The sequence below is a fragment of the Scyliorhinus torazame genome, chromosome 17 (genome assembly GCF_047496885.1).
Source record: "Scyliorhinus torazame isolate Kashiwa2021f chromosome 17, sScyTor2.1, whole genome shotgun sequence".
In the NCBI taxonomy this organism is placed as follows: Eukaryota; Metazoa; Chordata; class Chondrichthyes; order Carcharhiniformes; family Scyliorhinidae; genus Scyliorhinus; species Scyliorhinus torazame.
In genome coordinates, this window is record NC_092723.1 from 27,342,852 (window position 1) to 27,364,821 (window position 21,970).

The window sequence follows — 21,970 nt, forward strand, 5'->3', positions numbered from 1 at the left end:
CTTCAGCCCTCGATGTTGCGCCGACCTGTGAAACCACTCTAAAGCCCATTTACACTATTCCCTTATCGTCCATATGTCTATCCAATGACCATTTGAATACCCTTAGTGTTGGCGAGTCCACTACTGTTGCAGGCAGGGCATTCTACACCCTTACTACTCTCTGAGTAAAGAACTTGGCTCTGACGTCTGTCTTATATCTATCTCCCCTCAATTTAAAGCTATGTCCCCTCGTGCTAGACATCACCATCCGAGGAAAAAGGCTCTCACTGTCCACCCTATCCAATCCTCTGATCATCTTGTATGCCTCAATTAAGTCACCTCTTAATCTTCTTCTCTCTAACGAAAACAGCCTCAAGTCCCTCAGCCTTTCCTCATAAGATCTTCCCTCCATACCAGGCAACATTCTGGTAAATCTCCTCTGCACCCTTTCCAATGCTTCCACATCCTTCCTATAATGCGGTGACCAGAATTGCACGCAATACTCTAAATGCGGCCGCACCAGAGTTTTGTACAGCTGCAACACAACCTCATGGCTCCGAAACTCAATCCCTCTACCAATAAAAGCTAACACACTGTACGCCTTCTTAACAACCCTCTCAACCTGAGTGGCAACTTTCAGGGATCTATGTACATGGACACCGAGATCTCTCTGCTCATCCACACTGCCAAGAATCTTACCATTAGCCCAGTACTCTGTCTTCCTGTTATTCCTTCCAAAATAAATTACCTCACACTTTTCTGCATTAAACTCCATTTGCCACCTCTCAGCCCAGCGCTGCAGCTTATCTATATCCCTCTGTAACTTGTAACATCCTTCTGCACTGTCCACAACTCCACTGACTTTCGTGTCATCTGCAAATTTACTCACCCATCCTTCTACACCCTCCTCCAGGTCATTTATAAAAATGACAAACAGCAGTGGCCCCAAAACAGATCCTTGTGGTACACCACTAGTAACTAGACTCCAGTCTGAACACTTCCCATCAACCACCACCCTTTGTCTTCTTCCAGCTAGCCAATTTCTGATCCAAACTGCTAAATCTCCCTGAATCCCATGCTTCCATATTTTCTGCAGTAGCCTACCGTGGGGAACCTTATCAAACGCTTTACTGAAATCCATATACACCACATCAACTGCTTTACCCTCATCCACCTGTTTGGTCACCTTCTCAAAGAACTCAATAAGGTTTGTGAGGCACGACCTACCCTTCACGAAACCATGTTGACTATCTCTAATCAAATTATTCCTTTACAGATGATTATGCACCCTGTCTCTTATAAACGTTTCCAAGATTTTGCCCACCACAGAAGTAAGGCTCACTGGTCTATAGTTACCGGGGTTGTCTCTACTCCCCTTCTTGAACAAGGGGACAACATTTGCTATCCTCCAGTCTTCTGGCACTATTCCTGTTGACAAAGATGACTTAAAGATCAAAGCCAAAGGCTCAGCAATCTCCTCCCTAGCTTCCCAAAGAATTCTTAGGATAAATCCCATCCGGCCCAGGGGACTTATCTTTTTTCACCCTTTCCAGAATTGTTAACACCTCCTCCTTATAAACCTCATGCATGTCATGAATCTCATTCAAAATGCATCACACTAGAATCTGACTTGGGCTGTTCACTGTGTGTGTCTCGGGTGTTGAGTTGGGTTGTTCACTGTATGTGTCTCGGGTGCTGGGTTGGGCAGTTCACTGTCTGTGTCTCGGGTGTTGAGTTGGGTTCTTCACTGTGTGTGTCTCGGGTGCTGAGTTGGGCTGTTCACTGTGTGTGTCTCGGGTGCTGGGTTGGGCTGTTCACTGTGTGTGTCTTGGGTGCTGGGTTGGGCCGTTTACTGTGTGTGTCTCGGGTGCTAGGTTGAGCAGTTCGCTGTGTGTGTCTCGGGTGCTGGGTTGGGCTGTTCACTGTGTGTGTCTCGAGTGTTGAGTTGGGCTGTTCATTGTGTGTGTCTCGGGTGCTGGGTTGGGCTGTTTACTGTCTGTGTCTCAAGTGTTGCGTGGGGCTGTTCATTGTGTGTGTCTTGGGTGCTGGGTTGGGCTGTTTACTGTGTGTGTCTCGGGTGCTGGGTTGGGCTGTTCACTGTGTGTGTCTCGGGTGCTGGGTTGGGCTGTTCACTGTCTGTGTCTCGAGTGTTGCGTGGGGCTGTTCATTGTGTGTGTCTTGGGTGCTGGGTTGGGCTGTTTACTGTGTGTGTCTCGGGTGCTGGGTTGGGCTGTTCACTGTGTGTGTCTCGGGTGCTGGGTTGGGCTGTTCACTGTCTGTGTCTCGAGTGTCGCGTTGGGCTGTTCATTGTCTGTCTCTTGGGTGCTGGGTTAGGCTGTTTACTGTGTGTGTCTTGGGTGCTGGGTTGGGCTGTTCACTGTGTGTGTCTCGGGTGTTGAGTTGGGCTGTTCACTGTGTGTGTCTCGGGTATTGAGTTGGGCTGTTCGCTGTGTGTGTCTCGGGTGTTGAGTTGGGCTGTTCACTGTGTGTGTCTCGGGTATTGAGTTGGGCTGCTCACTGTGTGTCTCGAGTATTGAGTTGGGCTGTTCGCTGTGTGTGTCTCGGGTGCTGGGTTGGGCTGTTCGCTGTGTGTGTCTCGGGTGTTGAGTTGGGCTGTTCACTGTGTGTGTCTCGGGTATTGAGTTGGGCCGCTCACTGTGTGTGTCTCGGGTATTGAGTTGGGCTGTTCGCTGTGTGTGTCTCGGGTGTTGAGTTGGGCTGTTCACTGTGTGTGTCTCGGGTGTTGAGTTGGGCTGTTCACTGTGTGTGTCTCGGGTGCTGGGTTGGGCTGTTCGCTGTGTGTGTCTCGGGTGTTGAGTTGGGCTGTTCACCGTGTGTGTCTCGGCTTTTGAGTTGGGCCGCTCACTGTGTGTGTCTCGGGTGTTGAGTTGGGCTGTTCACTGTGTGTGTCTCGGGTATTGAGTTGGGCTGTTCACTGTGTGAGTCCCGCGTATTGAGTTGGGCTGGTGACTGTGTGTGTGTCTCGGGTATTGAGTTGGGCCGCTCACTGTGTGTGTCTCGAGTATTGCGTTGGGCTGCTTACTGTGTGTGTCTTGGGTATTGAGTTGGGCTGTTCACTGTGTGAGTCCCGCGTATTGAGTTGGGCTGTTCACTGTGTGTGTCTCGGGTGCTGGGTTGGGCTGTTCACTGTGTGTGTCTCGGGTATTGCGTTGGGCTGTTCACTGTGTGTGTCTCGTGTGCTGGATTGGGTTGTTCACTGTCTGTGTCTAGAGTGTTGCGTTGGGCTGTTCATTGTGTGTGTCTCGAGTGTTGAGTTGGGCTCTTCATTGTGTGTGTCTTGGGTGCTGGGTTGGGCTGTTCACTGTGTGTGTCTTGGGTGCTGGGTTGGGCTGTTCACTGTGTGTGTCTTGGGTGCTGGGTTGGGCTGTTCACTGTCTGTGTCTCGAGTGTTGCGTTGGGCTGTTCATTGTGTGTGTCTTGGGTGCTGGGTTGGGCTGTTTACTGTGTGTGTCTTGGGTGCTGGGTTGGGCTGTGCACTGTGTGTGTCTCGGGTGTTGAGTTGGGCTGTTCACTGTGTGTGTCTCGAGTATTGAGATGGGCTGTTCATTGTGCGTGTCTTGGGTGCTGGGTTGGGCTGTTTACTGTGTGTGTCTTGGGTGCTGGGTTGGGCTGTTCACTGTGTGTGTCTCGGGTGTTGAGTTGGACTGTTCACTGTGTGCGTCTCGGGTATTGTGTTGGGCTGTTCACTGTGTGTGTCTCGGGTATTGAGTTGGGTTGTTCACTGTGTGTGTCTCGGGTATTGTGTTGGGCTGTTCATTGTGTGTGTCTCGAGTATTGAGTTGGGCTGTTCACTGTTTGTGCCTCGATTATTGCATTGGGCTGGTCACTGTGTGTGTTTCGGGTATTGAGTTGCGCTGTTCACTGTGTGTGTCTCGAGTATTGCGCTGGGCTGTTCACCGTGTGTGTCTCGGGTATTGAGTTGGGTTGTTCACTGTGTGTGTCTCTAGTATTGAGTTGGGTTTTCACTGTGTGTGTCTCGAGTATTGCATTGGGCTGTTCACTGTGTGTGTCTCGAGTATTGAGTTGGGCTGTTCACTGTGTGTGTCTCGGGTATTGAGTTGGGTTTTTCACTGTGTGTGTCTCGAGTATTGCATTGGGCTGTTCACTGTGTGTGTCTCGGGTATTGAGTTGGGTTGTTCACTGTGTGTGTCTCGAGTATTGCATTGGGCTGTTCACTGTGTGTGTCTCGGGTGTTGAGTTGGGCCGCTCACTGTGTGTGTCTCGGGTGTTGAGTTGGACTGTTCACTGTGTGTGTCTCGGGTATTGAGTTGGGCTGTTCACTGTGTGTGTCTCGGGTGTTGAGTTGGGTTGTTCACTGTGTGTGTCTCGAGTATTGCATTGGGCTGTTCACTGTGTGTGTCTCGGGTATTGAGTTGGGTTGTTTACTGTGTGTGTCTCGGGTATTGAGTTGGGTTGTTCACTGTGTGTGTCTCGAGTATTGCATTGGGCTGTTCACTGTGTGTGTCTCGAGTATTGAGTTGGGCTGTTCACTGTGTGTGTCTCGAGTATTGCATTGGGCTGTTCACTGTGTGTCTCGAGTATTGCGTTGGGCTGTTCACTGTGTGCCTCGTGTATTGCGTTGGGCTGTTCACTTTGTGTCTCGAGTATTGAGTTGGGTTGTTCACAGTGTGTGTCTCGGGTGTTGAGTTGGGTTGTTCACTGTGTGTGTCTCGAGTATTGCATTGGGCTGTTCACTGTGTGTGTCTCGGGTATTGAGTTGGGTTGTTCACTGTGTGTGTTTCGAGTATTGCATTGGGCTGTTCACTGTGTGTGTCTCGAGTATTGAGTTGGGCTGTTCACTGTGTGTGTGTCTCGGGTATTGAGTTGGGCTGTTCACTGTGTGCCTCGAGTATTGCGTTGGGCTGTTCACTGTGTGTCTCGAGTATTGCGTTGGGCTGTTCACTGTGTGCCTCGTGTATTGCGTTGGGCTGTTCACTTTGTGTCTCGAGTATTGAGTTGGGTTGTTCACTGTGTGTGTCTCGAGTGTTGCGTTGGGCTGTTCACTATGTGTCTCGAGTATTGAGTTGGGCTGTTCACTGTGTGTGTCTCGAGTGCTGCGTTGGGCTGTTCACTTTGTGTCTCGAGTATTGAGTTGGGCTGCTCACTGTGTGTCTCGAGTGTTGCATTGGGCTGTTCACTGTGTGTCTCGAGTATTGAGTTGGGCTGTTCACTGTGTGTGTCTCGAGTATTGAGTTGGGCTGTTCACTGTTTGTGCCTCGATTATTGCATTGGGCTGGTCACTGTGTGTGTTTCGGGTATTGAGTTGCGCTGTTCACTGTGTGTGTCTCGATTATTGCGCTGGGCTGTTCACCGTGTGTGTCTCGGGTATTGAGTTGGGTTGTTCACTGTGTGTGTCTCTAGTATTGAGTTGGGTTTTCACTGTGTGTGTCTCGAGTATTGCATTGGGCTGTTCACTGTGTGTGTCTCGAGTATTGAGTTGGGCTGTTCACTGTGTGTGTCTTGGGTATTGAGTTGGGTTTTTCACTGTGTGTGTCTCGAGTATTGCATTGGGCTGTTCACTGTGTGTGTCTCGGGTATTGAGTTGGGTTGTTCACTGTGTGTGTCTCGAGTATTGCATTGGGCTGTTCACTGTGTGTGTCTCGGGTGTTGAGTTGGGCCGCTCACTGTGTGTGTCTCGGGTGTTGAGTTGGACTGTTCACTGTGTGTGTCTCGGGTATTGAGTTGGGCTGTTCACTGTGTGTGTCTCGGGTGTTGAGTTGGGTTGTTCACTGTGTGTGTCTCGGGTATTGAGTTGGGTTGTTCACTGTGTGTGTCTCGAGTATTGCATTGGGCTGTTCACTGTGTGTGTCTCGAGTATTGAGTTGGGCTGTTCACTGTGTGTGTCTCGAGTATTGCATTGGGCTGTTCACTGTGTGTCTCGAGTATTGCGTTGGGCTGTTCACTGTGTGCCTCGTGTATTGCGTTGGGCTGTTCACTTTGTGTCTCGAGTATTGAGTTGGGTTGTTCACAGTGTGTGTCTCGGGTGTTGAGTTGGGTTGTTCACTGTGTGTGTCTCGAGTATTGCATTGGGCTGTTCACTGTGTGTGTCTCGGGTATTGAGTTGGGTTGTTCACTGTGTGTGTTTCGAGTATTGCATTGGGCTGTTCACTGTGTGTGTCTCGAGTATTGAGTTGGGCTGTTCACTGTGTGTGTGTCTCGGGTATTGAGTTGGGCTGTTCACTGTGTGCCTCGAGTATTGCGTTGGGCTGTTCACTGTGTGTCTCGAGTATTGCGTTGGGCTGTTCACTGTGTGCCTCGTGTATTGCGTTGGGCTGTTCACTTTGTGTCTCGAGTATTGCGTTGGGTTGTTCACTGTGTGTGTCTCGAGTGTTGCGTTGGGCTGTTCACTATGTGTCTCGAGTATTGAGTTGGGCTGTTCACTGTGTGTGTCTCGAGTGCTGCGTTGGGCTGTTCACTTTGTGTCTCGAGTATTGAGTTGGGCTGCTCACTGTGTGTCTCGAGTGTTGCATTGGGCTGTTCACTGTGTGTCTCGGGTATTGAGTTGGGCCGCTCACTGTGTGTGTCTCGAGTATTGCGCTGGGCTGTTCACTGTGTGTGTCTCGGGTATTGAGTTGGGCTGTTCACTGTATGTGTGTCTCGGGTATTGAGTAGGGCTGGTGACAGTGTGTGTGTCTCGGGTATTGAGTTGGGCCGCTCACTGTGTGTGTCTCGAGTATTGCGTTGGGCTGTTCACTGTGTGTCTCGAGTATTGAGTTGGGCTGTTCACTGTGTGTGTCTCGGGTATTGAGTGGGGCTGGTGACTGTGTGTGTGTCTCGGGTATTGAGTTGGGCTGTTCACTGTGTGTGTCTCGGGTATTGAGTGGGGCTGGTGACTGTGTGTGTGTCTCGGGTATTGAGTTGGGCCGCTCACTGTGTGTGTCTCGAGTATTGCGCTGGGCTGTTCACTGTGTGTGTCTCGGGTATTGAGTTGGGCTGTTCACTGTATGTGTGTCTCGGGTATTGAGTCGGGCTGGTGACAGTGTGTGTGTCTCGGGTATTGAGTTGGGCCGCTCACTGTGTGTGTCTCGAGTATTGCGTTGGGCTGTTCACTGTGTGTCTCGAGTATTGAGTTGGGCTGTTCACTGTGTGTGTCTCGGGTATTGAGTGGGGCTGGTGACTGTGTGTGTGTCTCGGGTATTGAGTTGGGCCGCTCACTGTGTGTGTCTCGAGTATTGCGTTGGGCTGTTCACTGTGTGTCTCGAGTATTGAGTTGGGCTGTTCACTGTGTGTGTCTCGGGTGTTGAGTTGGGCAGTTCACTGTGTGTGTCTCGGGTGTTGAGTTGGGCAGTTCACTGTGTGTGTCTCGGGTATTGAGTTGGGCTGTTCACTGTGTGTGTCTCGGGTATTGAGTCGGGCTGGTGACAGTGTGTGTGTCTCGGGTATTGAGTTGGGCCGCTCACTGTGTGTGTCTCGAGTATTGCGTTGGGCTGTTCACTGTGTGTGTCTCGGGTATTGAGTTGGGCTGTTCACTGTGTGTGTCTCGGGTATTGAGTTGGGCTGTTCACTGTGTGTGTCTCGGGTATTGCGTTGGGCTGTTCACTGTGTGTGTCTCGGGAGTTGAGTTGGGCTGTTCACTGTGTGTGTCTCGAGTATTGCGTTGGGCTGTTCACTGTGTGAGTCTCGAGTATTGAGTTGGGCTGCTCACTGTGTGTGTCTCGGGTATTGAGTGGGGCTGGTGACGGTGTGTGTGTCTCGGGTATTGAGTTGGGCCGCTCACTGTGTGTGTCTCGAGTATTGCGTTGGGCTGTTCACTGTGTGTGTCTCGGGTCTTGAGTTGGGCTGTTCACTGTGTGTGTCTCGGGTATTGAGTTGGGCTGTTCACTGTGTGTGTCTCGGGTATTGAGTTGGGCTGTTCACCGTGTGTGTCTCGGGTATTGAGTTGGGCCGCTCACTGTGTGTGTCTCGAGTATTGCGTTGGGCTGTTCACTGTGTGTGTCTCGGGTGTTGAGTTGGGCTGTTCACTGTGTGTGTCTCGGGAATTGAGTTGGGCTGCTCACTGTGTGTCTCGGCTGTTGATTTGGGCTGTTCACTGTGTGTGTCTCGGGTATTGAGTTGGGCTGATCACTGTGTGTCTCGGCTGTTGAGTTGGGCTGCTCACTGTGTGTGTCTCGAGTATCGCGTTGGGGTGTTCACTGTGTGTGTCTCGGGTATTGAGTTGGGCAGTTCACTGTGTGTGTCTCGGGTATTGCGTTGGGCTGTTCACTGTGTGTGTCTCGAGTATTGAGTTGGGCTGTTCACTGTGTGTGTCTCGGGTCTTGAGTTGGGCTGTTCACTGTGTGTGTCTCGGGTATTGAGTTGGGCTGTTCACTGTGTGTGTCTCGGGTATTGCGTTGGGCTGTTCACTGTGTGTGTCTCGGGTAGTGAGTTGGGCTGTTCACTGTGTGTCTCGGGTATTGAGTTGGGCTGTTCACTGTGTGTGTCTCGGGTATTGAGTTGGGCTGTTCACTGTGTGTGTCTCGGGTATTGAGTTGGGCTGCTCACTGTGTGTCTCGGCTGTTGAGTTGGGCTGCTCACTGTGTGTCTCGGCTGTTGAGTTGGGCTGCTCACTGTGTGTGTCTCGGGTATTGAGTTGGGCTGCTCACTGTGTGTCTCGGCTGTTGAGTTGGGCTGCTCACTGTGTGTCTCGGCTGTTGAGTTGGGCTGCTCACTGTGTGTCTCAAGTGTTGAGATGATCTAGAAAAGTTGAGCGAGTGGGCAAATACATGACAGGTGCAGTGTAACGGGGATAATTGTGAAGTTATCCAGTTTGATATGAAGAAAAATGGCAGAGTATTATTTAAATGGTGATAGATTGAGAAATGTTGTCATACAAATGGACTTGTTGCCATGTGCACCAATTACTGAAAGCAAGCCTGCAGGTACAGCAAGCAAGGAGGAAGGCCAAGAGTATGTTGGCTTTCATTGCAAGAGGGCTGGAGTACAGGTGCAAGCATGTCTTACTGCAGCTATACAGGGCTTTGGTGAGACAATACCTGGAGTATTGTGTGCAGTTTTCGTCTCCTTACCTAAGAAAGGATACGCTTGTCATAGAGGGAGTGGCAGTGGAGGTTCACCAGACTAATTCCTGGGATGGAAGGATTATTGTATGAGGAGAGATTGGGTCGACATGGCACGTATTCACTGCAGCTGAGAAGAATGAGAGGGGAGTTCATAGAAATGTACAACATTTCCCAGCTCCAACTAATACTCTAGAAGCTCGACACCATCCAGGACAAAGCAACCCACTTAATTGGTAACCATCCACAAACATTCTCTCTCTCCACTACTGACGCACAGTGGCTGCCATCTGTACTATCTACAAGATGCAAAAATTCACCAAGGCTCCTTGGACGGCACCTTCGAAACTCATGACTGCTACCACCTCGAAGGGCAAGGGTAGCAGACACATGGGAACACCAACAAGTGGAAGTTCCCCTTTAGGATTCTGAGGAATGTGGAGGAACAGAGAGATCTTGGGTTTCATGTCCACAGATCTCTGAAGGTTGCCACTCAAGTGGATAGAGCTGTGAAGAAGGCCTCTGGTGTGTTAGCGTTTATTAACAGGGGGCTTGAGTTTAAGAGCCGTGGGGCTATGCTGCAACTGCACATGACCCTGGTGAGACCACATTTGGAGTATTGTGTGCAGTTCTGGTCACCTCACTATAGGAAGAATGTGGAAGCATTGGAAAGGGGGCAAAGGAGATTTACCAGGATGCTGCCTGGTTTGCAGGTTAGGTCTTATGAGGAAAGGTTGAGGGAGCTAGGGCTTTTCTCTTTGGAGCGGAGGAGGATGAGAGGTGACTTAATAGAGGTTTATAAGATGATGAGGGGGATAGATAGAGTGGACTATTTCCTCGGGTGGATGTAGCTGTTACAAGGGGGCATAAGTATAAGGTTCAGGGTGGGAGTTATAGGTGGGATGTCCGAGGTAGGTTCTTTACTCAGAGAGTGGTTAGGGTGTGGAATGGACTGCCTGCTGTGATAGTGGAGTCGGACACTTTAGGAACTTTCAAGCGGTTATTGGATAGGCACATGGAGCACACCAGAATGACAGGGAGTGGGATAGCTTGATCTTGGTTTTGGACAAGGCTCGGCACAACATCGAGGGCCGAAGGGCCTGTTCTGTGCTGTACTGTTCTATGTCTATGTCTAAGCCATTCACCATCCTGGCTTGGAACTATATCGCCATTCCTTCACTGTTGCTAAAATCCTTGAACTCCCTCCTGAACAGCAGCGTGCGTGTTGCTGCACCACATAGACTGCAGCAGGTCAAGAAGGCAGCTCATCACTATCTTCTCAAGGGCAATTAAAATAGGCAACAAACACTGGCCCGAGCAAGAGATGCGCACAAGAATGATTAGATATAAAATTCAATTGGCTTTAATGTGCTTTTGCGTATTTGCTGGTCCTCAAGGTGCTATGTCCAAGGCAAGTCTTTCTTTCTTTAAAATTAAAGCAGTACAGACTAATTTAGCAGGAGTTGGGTTGTCAGTGATGGTTCTTTGCAAGTGGCGGAGCCACTGCTGAATTCATTGGGATCAGCTAGATGGTTAAATGCAACTAAGGCCTTTTGTATTCGATTTCAAAATTAATCGGCAAAGAGCAAAGCAGGATTCAGTCTCACCAATTCCTCTTCACTCTCTCTAGTTCCTTCACCCTCTCCAATCCTCTACCAATTGCTCCAATTCCCCTTCACTCTCTCGAATTCCACCGTCACTCTCTCCAATTCTCCCCTTCACTCTCTTCAATTCCCTTTCACTCTCTCCAATTCCTCTTCACTTTCTCAAATTCTTCCCTTCACTCTCTCCAATTCCCCTTCACTCTCTCCAATTCCTCTTCACTTTCTCAAATTCTCCCCTTCACTCTCTCCAATTCCACCTACAACTCTCTCCAATTCCCCCTTTCACTCTCTGCAATTCCACTCTCATTTATTCCCATTCACTCTCTCCCTTTCCCCTTCATTCTCTCCAATCCCCCCTTTCATTCTCTCCAATTGTTCTTCACACTCTCCCATTCCCCTTCACTTTCACCTTTCACTCTCTCCAATTCCCCCTTTCACTCTCTCCAATTCCACTCTCACTAATTCCCATTCACGCTCTTCTATTCCCCTTCATTCTCTCCAATTCTCCCTTTCACTCTCACTAATTCCCCTTCACTCTCTCCAATTGTTCTTCACACTCTCCCATTCCCCTTCACTTTCACCTTTCACTCTCTCCAATTCCACTCTCACTAATTCCCATTCACGCTCTTCTATTCCCCTTCATTCTCTCCAATTCCCCCTTTCACTCATTCCCCTTCACTCTCTCCAATTGTTCTTCACACTCTCCCATTCCCCTTCACTTTCACCTTTCACTCTCTCCAATTCCCCCTTTCACTCTCTCCAATTCCACTCTCACTAATTCCCATTCACGCTCTTCTATTCCCCTTCATTCTCTCCAATTCCCCCTTTCACTCTCACTAATTCCCCTTCACTCTCTCCAATTGTTCTTCACACTCTCCCATTCCCCTTCACTTTCACCTTTCACTCTCTCCGATTCCCCCTTTCACTCTCACTAATTCCCCTTCACTCTCTCCAATTGTTATTCACTCTCTCCCATTCCCCTTCACTTCTTCCAATTCGCCTTCACTCTCTGCACTTCCCCTTCACTCCCTCCAATTCCCCTTCACTTCAGACAATTCACCTTCACTCTCTCCATTTCCTCAGCTCTCTTAGTTGTAGCGTTTCTTGGCTGTATCTGTTAATAATTGTTTTCTGACAGTTAGGTGTGGACCAATCTTATGGTACAAGAGTGGATCTTCATCCACATGTATTATTGCTGCCTTGTTTATATTGATGTGGGGAAGATGAGGCCACTGATAAACTTGATTTCCTCAATGACTGCAGCTAACCAGTTAAAAGTGTTTCTGCCTTTGGTTGAATGAAGATGAAAGTAAAATCACCTTAGTCCCAGATGCTGCTTTCCACTCTGAGACGTAGGGCAGACTGTGTTGACTTAACCTGAGGATCACCACACCTCAGGCAAGGTTGAGAAGGTGGGGCCTTCATAAATAATCTCAGCTGGCACAGGAATTGAACCTGCGCTGTTAACCTTGCCTTGCATCACAAACCAGCTGCCCAGCCAACTGAGCTAAACCTGCCCCCAATAAAGTGGTTTCTCAGTGAAATTACATATGAAAGATTCAACAGTGTCAAGTGAAGATCAATGTTTCTGGAATAATTCAACTGTTTTGAAGAATAATTATGCATCTTCGTTGGCAATAATACTTGCACATTGAACTCTGAAGTGCCATTGAAATGTACTAGATTCAATGTGTTGATAGGCATGAGAACATGTGCCAGAAATTACCATTCATTTCTTGTTTAAATTTTATTCAATTATTAAACAAATTTGCATTCACTTGTCATGAATCAGGACAGTGAGGCTGAAGTGGTGATTAAGTTAGCACATGCAGCATGCCCTGAAAGTGACATAAAAACTGAGTTCAAATGATAATTGAGGGAAGCAACATCCAATAATTTAATGCTGTCAAATAATTAGATGTTCAATGGGTGTGGTGGATTCTCAATGGGGGTGGCAGAGATTGAATGGCAGTGATGAATACTCAGTGGTGGTGACAGATATTGAATGGGACTGATTGATATTGAATGGGAGTGATAGATGCTCAGTGGGAGTGGTGGACACTCAGTAGGAGTGGTGGACACTCAGAGGGAGTGGTAGATACTCAGATTCTCTATCGACTCTTATCAGTTCCTCTTCATACCTTAAATTGTTTGATCAAATCATCCCTTAAGCTTCTAAATTAGAAAGAATACAGTCCTAGTTTATGGGATCTCTCCTTCTAATTTAACCCTTGGTGTCCTGGTATAATTCTGATAAATCTACACTGCACTGCCTCTGAGGCCAGTATCTCCTTCCTAAGGTGTTATCTTAAACTCCAATGCCATCTAACCAAGGCTTTATACAGTTGCAGCATAAACTCCTGTGCCCTTGCATTCTAGTCCTGGAGTCATATGCATCCCCATCCAGCCCAAAATGGGTGACTTCACATTTTCCGACATTGAAATTCACAATTTTGCCCATTCATTCAATCTATCAGTACCTCTATGTAATGTTATGCTTCCTTTCCTGACTACAATGCTGTCTCTATTTATGGCTATTCCATTACCTAAGTCATTAATATATACAGTGAATAGTTGAGGCCCCAACACAGATATCCATTAAGATACTATTGGTCACATCCTACTAATTTAACTACCTGCCCATTATCCCTACTCTCTGTCTTCTGCTACTCTGCCAATTTCCGAACCAGACCAATAATTTACCTTCAGTTCCACAAGCTCAACTTTAGCTAACAGCTTCTCATGAAGGACTTTATCAAATGCCTTCTGGCTGTTCATATAAATAACATCCATACACATCCCCCTGTTCACTAGTCACCCCTTTAAACAATTCAATCAGATTTATCAGGCATAATCTACCCTTTGCAATATGCTCCCTTTACAGGCCCCAAGTATATCTCTGAATTCTGAAAGGAACAACCTGTTGCCTTTTAATTTTTTATCCTTATTTTATTTGTCCACGGGATACGGGGACTATTGCCAGGATCTCAATTATTGTCCATCCTAAAATACCCTGATAACTGAGTTCCTTGCCAGATCATTTCAGAGGGTATGAAAAGTCAACAGATGGAAGGGGCTGGAGTCACATGTGGATCCAGATAGACAACAGGGTATGGACAGCAAGCTGAAGGATATAAGTGAGCCAGTTTGTTAATGATATTCAGGCAGTTCCCATGCTCGTTTACCTCGGTGCCAGCCTAGACGTTGTAAGATATTTTCAAACAAATTTCACATCCTACTGGGCAAGATCCAGAACTCGTATCCTCTAGGTTGTTGGTCCAGCACTGTAACCACATTACGACAACCAACCCCTGATGCAGCATCTCCTATCATCTACAAACTCTTTCTTTCTGGGCATGGTAGACCAATGACATTATTTGGTGACCTCAGACTTCTCTTCCTCCTTTATTTTAACTCATTTCTAAACCTATTTATCCTGTCTGCTTGCCTCCTCTTTTCAACCTTGATATTGACAAGTGACTCCTTTACTGCTTTTGTTAAAGTTTGAAATTACATATAACCTCATTTAGTTTGACAATCAGTTTACTGCCTGTTAACATTGTGTACGATGGGTGAGTTTCAGATGAGGTTTGGCTCGAAATTGGCAAATTTATTCAATGATTTTAAAAGTGAAAACCAAGTTTGCACAAGTTTGCATCTGCACAGTAATATTCCTGAGAGGTAATGTTTGTGTTGGATTTTTACCTACATTATAAATAGCAGCACTGGGATGAGATGGTGGAATGTTACAATGTTTTGTTTTGCAGAATATTTGTGCTGGCTAACACATGAAAACTAAATGTGAAATAACAGAGTTTAACATTTCGCATTTGCTGTGTTCAGATGTTGGAGCGTTGAATGATTGATGTCAGGTTATAAAAATGTAAACTGTTATTGCACACATAATAGCATTATGAACAGCATTGATCGACATTTAATTCTCACTCTTTTATGAATCATAAAACTTCTATTTGCTTCTGAATGTTGCTCATTTGAAATTCAGTATTGTACCAGCCATTTCTATTACTTGCTTAATGAGAACTGCATTCTCCAGGCAAATAGGTAATCTGTGTTTCAAATCATTCTTAATTGAAGAAACTTGGAAAAATAAAAACGGAAAATACTGGAACCGCTCAGCAGTCAGACAACGCCTGTAGACAGAGTGAAGACAGATTAATGTGTCAGGTCAATGGTACAGAAATGTAGAAAATAGGGGCAGGCGTACCCCACAACTCACCACCTGCCATTTGGAAAAAGACCCGTTTATTCCGACTCTTTGTTTCCTGTCTGCCAACCAGTTTTCTATCCATCTCAATACACTATCCCCAATCCCATGCACTTTAATTTTTCACACTAATCTCTTATATAGGACTTGGTTGAAAACCTTCTGAAATTCCAAATAAACCATAACCCCCTCGTCAACTCTACTAGTTACATCCTTGAAGAATTCCAGTAGATTTGTCAAGCATGATTTCCCTTTTATGAATCCATGCTGACTCTATCCAATCCTACCACTGTTTTCCATGTGCTCTGCTATTAAATCTTTTGCAACCAACTCGAGCATTTTCCCCACTATCAGCGCAGGCTGACTGGTCTGTAATTCCATTTTCTATCTACCTCCCTTTTTGAATAAATGGGTTACATTAGCTACTCTCCAATTTGTAGGAATTGTTCTAGAGTCTATAGAATCTTGAAAGATGGTCAACAATGAATCCATTATTTCTAGAGCCAGTTCCTTAAGTACTCTGGGATGTAGATTTTCAGTTCCTGGGGATTTAGCAGCCTTCAGTCCCATCAATTTCCCCAACACTATTTCTCTATTAGTATTGATTTCTTTCAGTTCCTCCCTTTCACTAAGATCTGTGTACCCCAACATTTCTGGTACATTATTTATGTCCTCCTTTGTGAAGACAGAATCAAAGTATGTATATAGTTGGTCAGCCATTTCTTTGTTCCCCATTATAAATTCCCCTGTTTCTGACTGTAAGGGACCTACATTTGTCTTCAGAACTCTTTTTCCCTTCACATACTTATAGAAACTTTTACAGTCAGTTTTTATGTTCCCCACAAGAGCACTCTCGTACTCTATTTTCCCCTTCTTCTTTCAATCGCTTTGACCTCCTTTGTTGAATTCTAAACTACTCCCAATCCTCAGGTCTGCTGTTTTTCGTATGCCTCTTCCTTGGATCTATCTCTAATTTCACTTGTAAGCCATAGTTTGGCCAGCTTGCCTTTTTGATTTTTGTTGCAGACAAGAATAAACAATTGCTGCAGTTCACCCATGCACTATTTGAATGTTTGCTATTGCCTATCCACCATCATCCCTTTAAGTAACGTTCCCAAATCCATCATAGCCAACTCATGCCTCATTGTAGTTTCCTTTATTTAGATTCAGTATCCTAGTCTCAGAATTAATTACGTCACTCTCCACCTTGAGGAATAATTACATTATATTATGGCAACATCCCCAAGGGGCCTCGCACAACTAGATTGCCAATTATTCCTTTCCCATTACACAATACCCAGTCTAGGATGGTCTGTTCTCTAATTGATTCCTCAATGTATTGGTCTAGAAAATTATCCCGTACACACTGCAGGAATTCCTCCTCTATGATATTGTTACCAATTTGATTTGCCCAATCTATATGCAGATTAAAGTGGCCCATAATTACAGATGTTCCTTTATCGCATGTGTCTCTAATTTCCTGTTTAATGCCATTCCCAACATCATCACTACAGTTTGGGATTCTCTATAGAAGCTGCCTGACCTGCTGACCGTTTGTAACAATTTCTGTCTCAAATTTTCTGATTTCCAGCAACCATGGGGTTTAATTTTATGTTAATTTGAAGGAATTTCTGACAGTGGTCATGAAATAAAGAGCTCCTTCTAATCGAAAACACAAAACCCACTCTGCTACCTCCAGCAACACAGTACAGTGGCAATCACTCAATCCATAGAATGATGGATGAATCAGCTAAACTTCCATTGCTGGGTGATTCAATAATGGAAAAATGACCTAGGACAGCCTAAGGGTAACAGCATTGGTCTGTGCAACATCACAACATCCAGGCTGCAAAACCAATCTTTAAATGACTGATCAGATTTCAATATGAGCGCTGTGGTGGCAATATTCTGGGCTGCAGAGCAGGAAGGATACAGGTGCAGTGCTCCAAAATATTCCTGTACACAGTTACACACTCCCACCTGTTCCACACCCGCTCCCGTAGACATACTGGTTGCTCTTGTATACACAGTGCTTTCTCTTGTATACACACTGCTCCCTCTTGTATGCACATTGCTCCCTCTTGTATACATACTGCTCCCTCTTGTATACATATTATTTCCTTTTGTATATACACTGCTCTCTCCTGTATACACATTGCTCCCTATTGTGTGTCATAATATCCACTCATGTATATAATGAGATGCAGACAGGCAGTGATTGACACACAGGATAACCAATGAACACACACGACACAGAACAACCAATCACCAGACAGGACACCACCACTATAAAGCCCACAGGGCATTAAGATTCTCTCTCACAGGACACAGCTACTGAGATAGTTAGAATGCACAAGCCAGTGAGCACCATCTCCATGTGGTAGAGAGCTAGTCTGGTCAAGCCAGTAGGAGGTTATCAGTTAGATTAATAGAGTGTCAACCCACAGCAGATTATGTACAGCAATCAGCAAGTTCAATAAAACCGTGTTGGACCATCTCCTGTGTCGGAAGCCTGTTTCTAGTTTCACTGCATCCAGTTGCAGTCAAAGTGGAGCCAACTCACATAACACATCATTGTGTACACACTGTTTCCTCTTGTATACACACTGGGGGGATTCTCCACCGGCGGGATGGAACATTGTGTACAGTTCTGGACACCACAATATATGAAGGACGTGAACACCTTGGAGAGAGTGCAGAAGAGGTTTACAAAAATGGTTCCAGGGATGAGAAACTTCAGTTATGAGGATAGATTGGAGAGGTTGGGACTGTTCTCCTTGGAGAGAAGAAGGCTCAGAGGAAAGTTGATAGAGATGTTTAAAACCATGAGGGAGCTGGACAAAGTAGATAGGGAGAGACTGTTCCTGCTCATAAACGGACCAAGAACAAAAGGGCCCAGATTTAAAGTGCTTTGCCAAAAAAGGAAATGTAATTTCTAGGTCTGGAATGCCCTGCCTGGAAGGGGATTGGTGGCAGGTTCAATCGAGGCATTCAGGAGGCATTAGATGGATATTTGAATATAAACAATGTACAGGGGTAGGGGAAAATGCAGGAGAATGGCATTAAATCACGATGCTCGTTTGGTGAGACAATGCAAGCATGATGGGCCAATTGGTCTCTTTCTGCGCCATAATAATCCTGTGATAAAATGTAAATAGTTGAGACCCCAGCATTGTTCCCAGTGGCACTTCACCCATTACAGTTTGTCAACCTGAAAAAGAAACCTTTATCCCTTCTCTCTGTTCTTGTAGCTAACCAACCCTTTGTCCATGCTAATATGGTACCCCCTACACCATGAGCTCTTATTTTGTATAGCAACCTTTGATGTAACATCTTATCAAAATGCCTTTTGTAAAACCAAGTGCACCACATCTACAGGTTCACCTTTATCCATGTTATCTTTCACTGTTATCATCCTTAATTAACAGAGCTGCCCTACCCACAATTCCTAGCTCCCTATCTTTTCAAAATGTAAAATATTTCAGTGTATACACACTGCTCCCTTCTGTGCACACACTGCTGTCTCCTGTGTACACACTGTTTTTCCCTGTATGCATACTGCTCCCTCCTGTGTACACTCAACTCTGCCCTGTGTACACATGGCTCTCCCATATACATACTGCTCCCTCCTGTGTACACACTATTCCCTCCTGTTTACACATTGCTCTCCCTCAGTGTGCATTGATTTCCCCTGTGTTGTCACAGCTCTCCCCTGTGTACTCACGGCACTCCTGTGTACTCTTTTGCACACGCTGCTTCCTCCCATGTACACACTTCTTCCTCCTGTGTACACCCCCCCCCCCCCCTCCCCCCCGCTCCTGAGTACACGCTGCTCCTCCCTTGATTACGTTGGTGTAAATCTGGCACAATGTAGTGTATTCCCAGCTGTATATCTGAGAGACAGTGTGATGGAGGGAAATCCTGAATATGTGCCAGGAAGTAATAGTAAGGAGTTGGTCATTGCAGTAAGGAGTTGGTCATTGCAGTAAGGAGTTGGTCATTGCCGTAGTTTTTCTTCTCCAGATTTTGTGATGTATAAAATGATTGGAACATGAAGATTGCATTGTGATCTTCATCTGACGATGGCTCTCAGGTATTGTGAATGAAGAGGTATCAGCTTTGTACAATAAAAAGTCAACAAAGTGCATAAAAGCTGCCTGGTAATGAGTGGAATTTTGAAGATTTTTAAACAAATAAACATTAACATTGATATATCCTTTTCCGTCTCTGTAAATTCTGATTCATTACAGTGATATCAGCTGAAACATGGGAAAGTGCAGAGCATTAAATCAGCGGTGCAATGTGTGGATTATACTTTAATGGCTCAGAGCTTGGTGTTCTGTCATCATTTATCGAATCAGGGCTGGGGAGGAGTCAGAGAAAAGGTCAAAATTTAATTATAATGCTCAAATTATGTCATAAACCACCCAGTGAGTCTCCAGTTTTGGACAGAAAGACAGGTTTGAAATGAAATAAACAGATTTCAATAATTCCCAGTCATCCATTTTTAAAATGTTATTTAAAGTCAGGGGGCTGGATCCTCCGTCCCGCCACGCCAGATTTCTGGTTTAGCACACCGGCGGGAGTCTCCGCTTCGCCGGCTGGTCAATGGGGTTTCCCATTGTGGGTCAGCCCCACGCTGTCTGGAAACCCCAGGCTGCCTGCAAAACGGAGCATCCTGCCGGCGGAGAATCCAGCCTCAGGTCCCCAAATTTGCAGATCTGAGAATTATACCTCCTGCTTCCCCCTATTCTCCCATTGCTCCCACCTCCCAACCCCTCACCCCTCTCGCTCTCCCATCCACCCTCATTCCAATACCCTAATACACTCCCATCCCTCTCCCTCACTACCCTTTACCTTCTCCCCAATTCCCATTCCCTCGCTCCCCACTCCTCCTCCTCCTCCATCCCTTTCCCTCACTCCCCCTCTCCAACCCTCACCCTTCCATTCCCTTCCCTCACTCCCCACCCATCATCCTCCAGCCCTTTCCCTCACAGCCCCCCCACCCCTCAACCTATAACCCTCTCCTCACTCCACCTACCACCCCGCATTCTTCATCCGCTTCCCTGACTCCCCACCCCTCTCCCTCCTCCATCCCTCTCCACCCCTCACCCTCCTCCACCCCCTTCCCTAATTCCCCACCAGTTATCTTCCATTCCCTTCCTTCACACACCGCACCTCCACCCCTCATCCTTCAACCCTTTCCCATGCGCCCCACTCCTCCCATCATCCACCCTTCTTCCCTCCTCCCCTTTCATTCCATTATTCCAAAGCGATTGTTCCCGCCATAGCACCCTGGTCTATTCCTCAGTCACCATCAACACCCTCTCCCTTTCCTAAAGCCCCTTTCTATGCAACAGCTGCCCTTTCACCTCCTCCTTTGTACCAGCCAAGACCACAAACACTTCTTCCCGATGAAACAGTGGCTAACTTGTCCTTCTTTCAGTTTAGTATTCTGTCTTCACTGCTCACAATGCCAACTGGTTTACGTTGAGACCAAACGCAGACTGGGTGATACCTGAGGAACACATCCACTCAATCAACATGCTGCACCCCCGAGCTCCCAGTGACCAAACATTTTAATCATCTGTCCGCTCCCCACCCCCCTAACTCTAACCTCCCTGTCTTCAACCTCTGGCACTTTTCCAGTGAAACTCAATATACTAATACATTCAAGGAACAGCTCCTCATCTGTTGATTAGACACTTTACAGCCTTCCAAACTCAACAATAAGCTCAGCAATTTCAGATCAAAATGTCTGCCCCATTTCTTATTGAACATCAGCATCAATCATTTGCTTCATGACTTGTCCATTTCCTTTTCCTTTTAATCATCTCTCCTGCCTTCCACCCAATCACAGACCTGCCCTTTTATTCTTTCACCTCTCCGCAATATCACTGCCTCTGTATTTCTTATAAACCTCAAACATCTCCAACTGTTTCCAGTTTATTACGATCCCGGCCATACCCCAACGGAGCAACTGGAGAGAGGGATAATCATAGGTTAGACAGCTCCATCTGGACCTGTAAAGACTTAATTACCTGCAAAGACTCGCATTCAAAGTATCGTCTTGCATCTTTGACTTTGTCAAATGTTTCTGGAACCTACCCCTTCATTCACCTGGGGAAGGAGCAGTGCTCCGAAAGCTAGTGATTCGAAACAAACCTGTTGGACTTTAACCTGGTTGTAAGACTCCTAACAATTTAAATAACCAAGGCCTAAAGTGATACTTGTATTACAAAGCAGATTCAGGCTGAATGACCTTTTTCTGTGGCTTGACGAAAATCGGGAACTATTACTCGTCGTGTCTCTGGAGGCATTGAGCTCCCCACACCATAGGAGGCACCCCACCTTCAACCTCCAACGGCAGACTCCCACCTGTGCTCTGGAACAGGGTACCCAATCCTCAGGACATTGAGCCCCATCTTCCCTGGCAGGCCATCCCAATTCCTGGATGCCAAACTCGAAACCCCCACAAGACGTAACTGCCATAAACTCCAGAACACAAAACTGCCCAGGACATGTGGACTACAATGGGCCCCCATGGGGCTCTCCCCAATGCTGGGACTCTGCTACCTTTGGTACCAGAGGCCAGGCAAGGCTGGATGACAAATTAATGGAGAAAAAATTAATTAAAAGGCAATTTAGCCACTTTAAAATTACTAAAATAATGCTACATGAATGTGAGGATTGATCCAGGTCTGAAATCATACAGCTGTGAATATTACTTTGTGATATTTTGAAAGTTAAAATTTATATTAGACATTAAGTACACGATCTTCCCAAAAAGTAACAAGGTCATCAAGCAAACACTCGCAGTGACGAGAAACACATGGCTATTCAACGCTACTCTCTTTGAATAAGGGGCCTAAACGGGGAACACGAGGCCGAGACCGCACATAGCCCCGTTTTTTACAATGGGGAGCTCTGCTCGCCGGAACTCCCCATTGTAGTGAGAGATCGGGACGCCATTTAAAAATGCCGTCCCGATCTCCGAGACCCCGAAAAGAATCCACGGCCTTCCCCCAGCCCGAACTCATAATGGGAGGATCCCCCAGCCTTCGCCCCCAACACCCATAGCAGACAACCTCGGCTCGATCGGCGTGTAAAAAATGCCAGCTTGGCACCTTGGCAGTGCCCTGCCA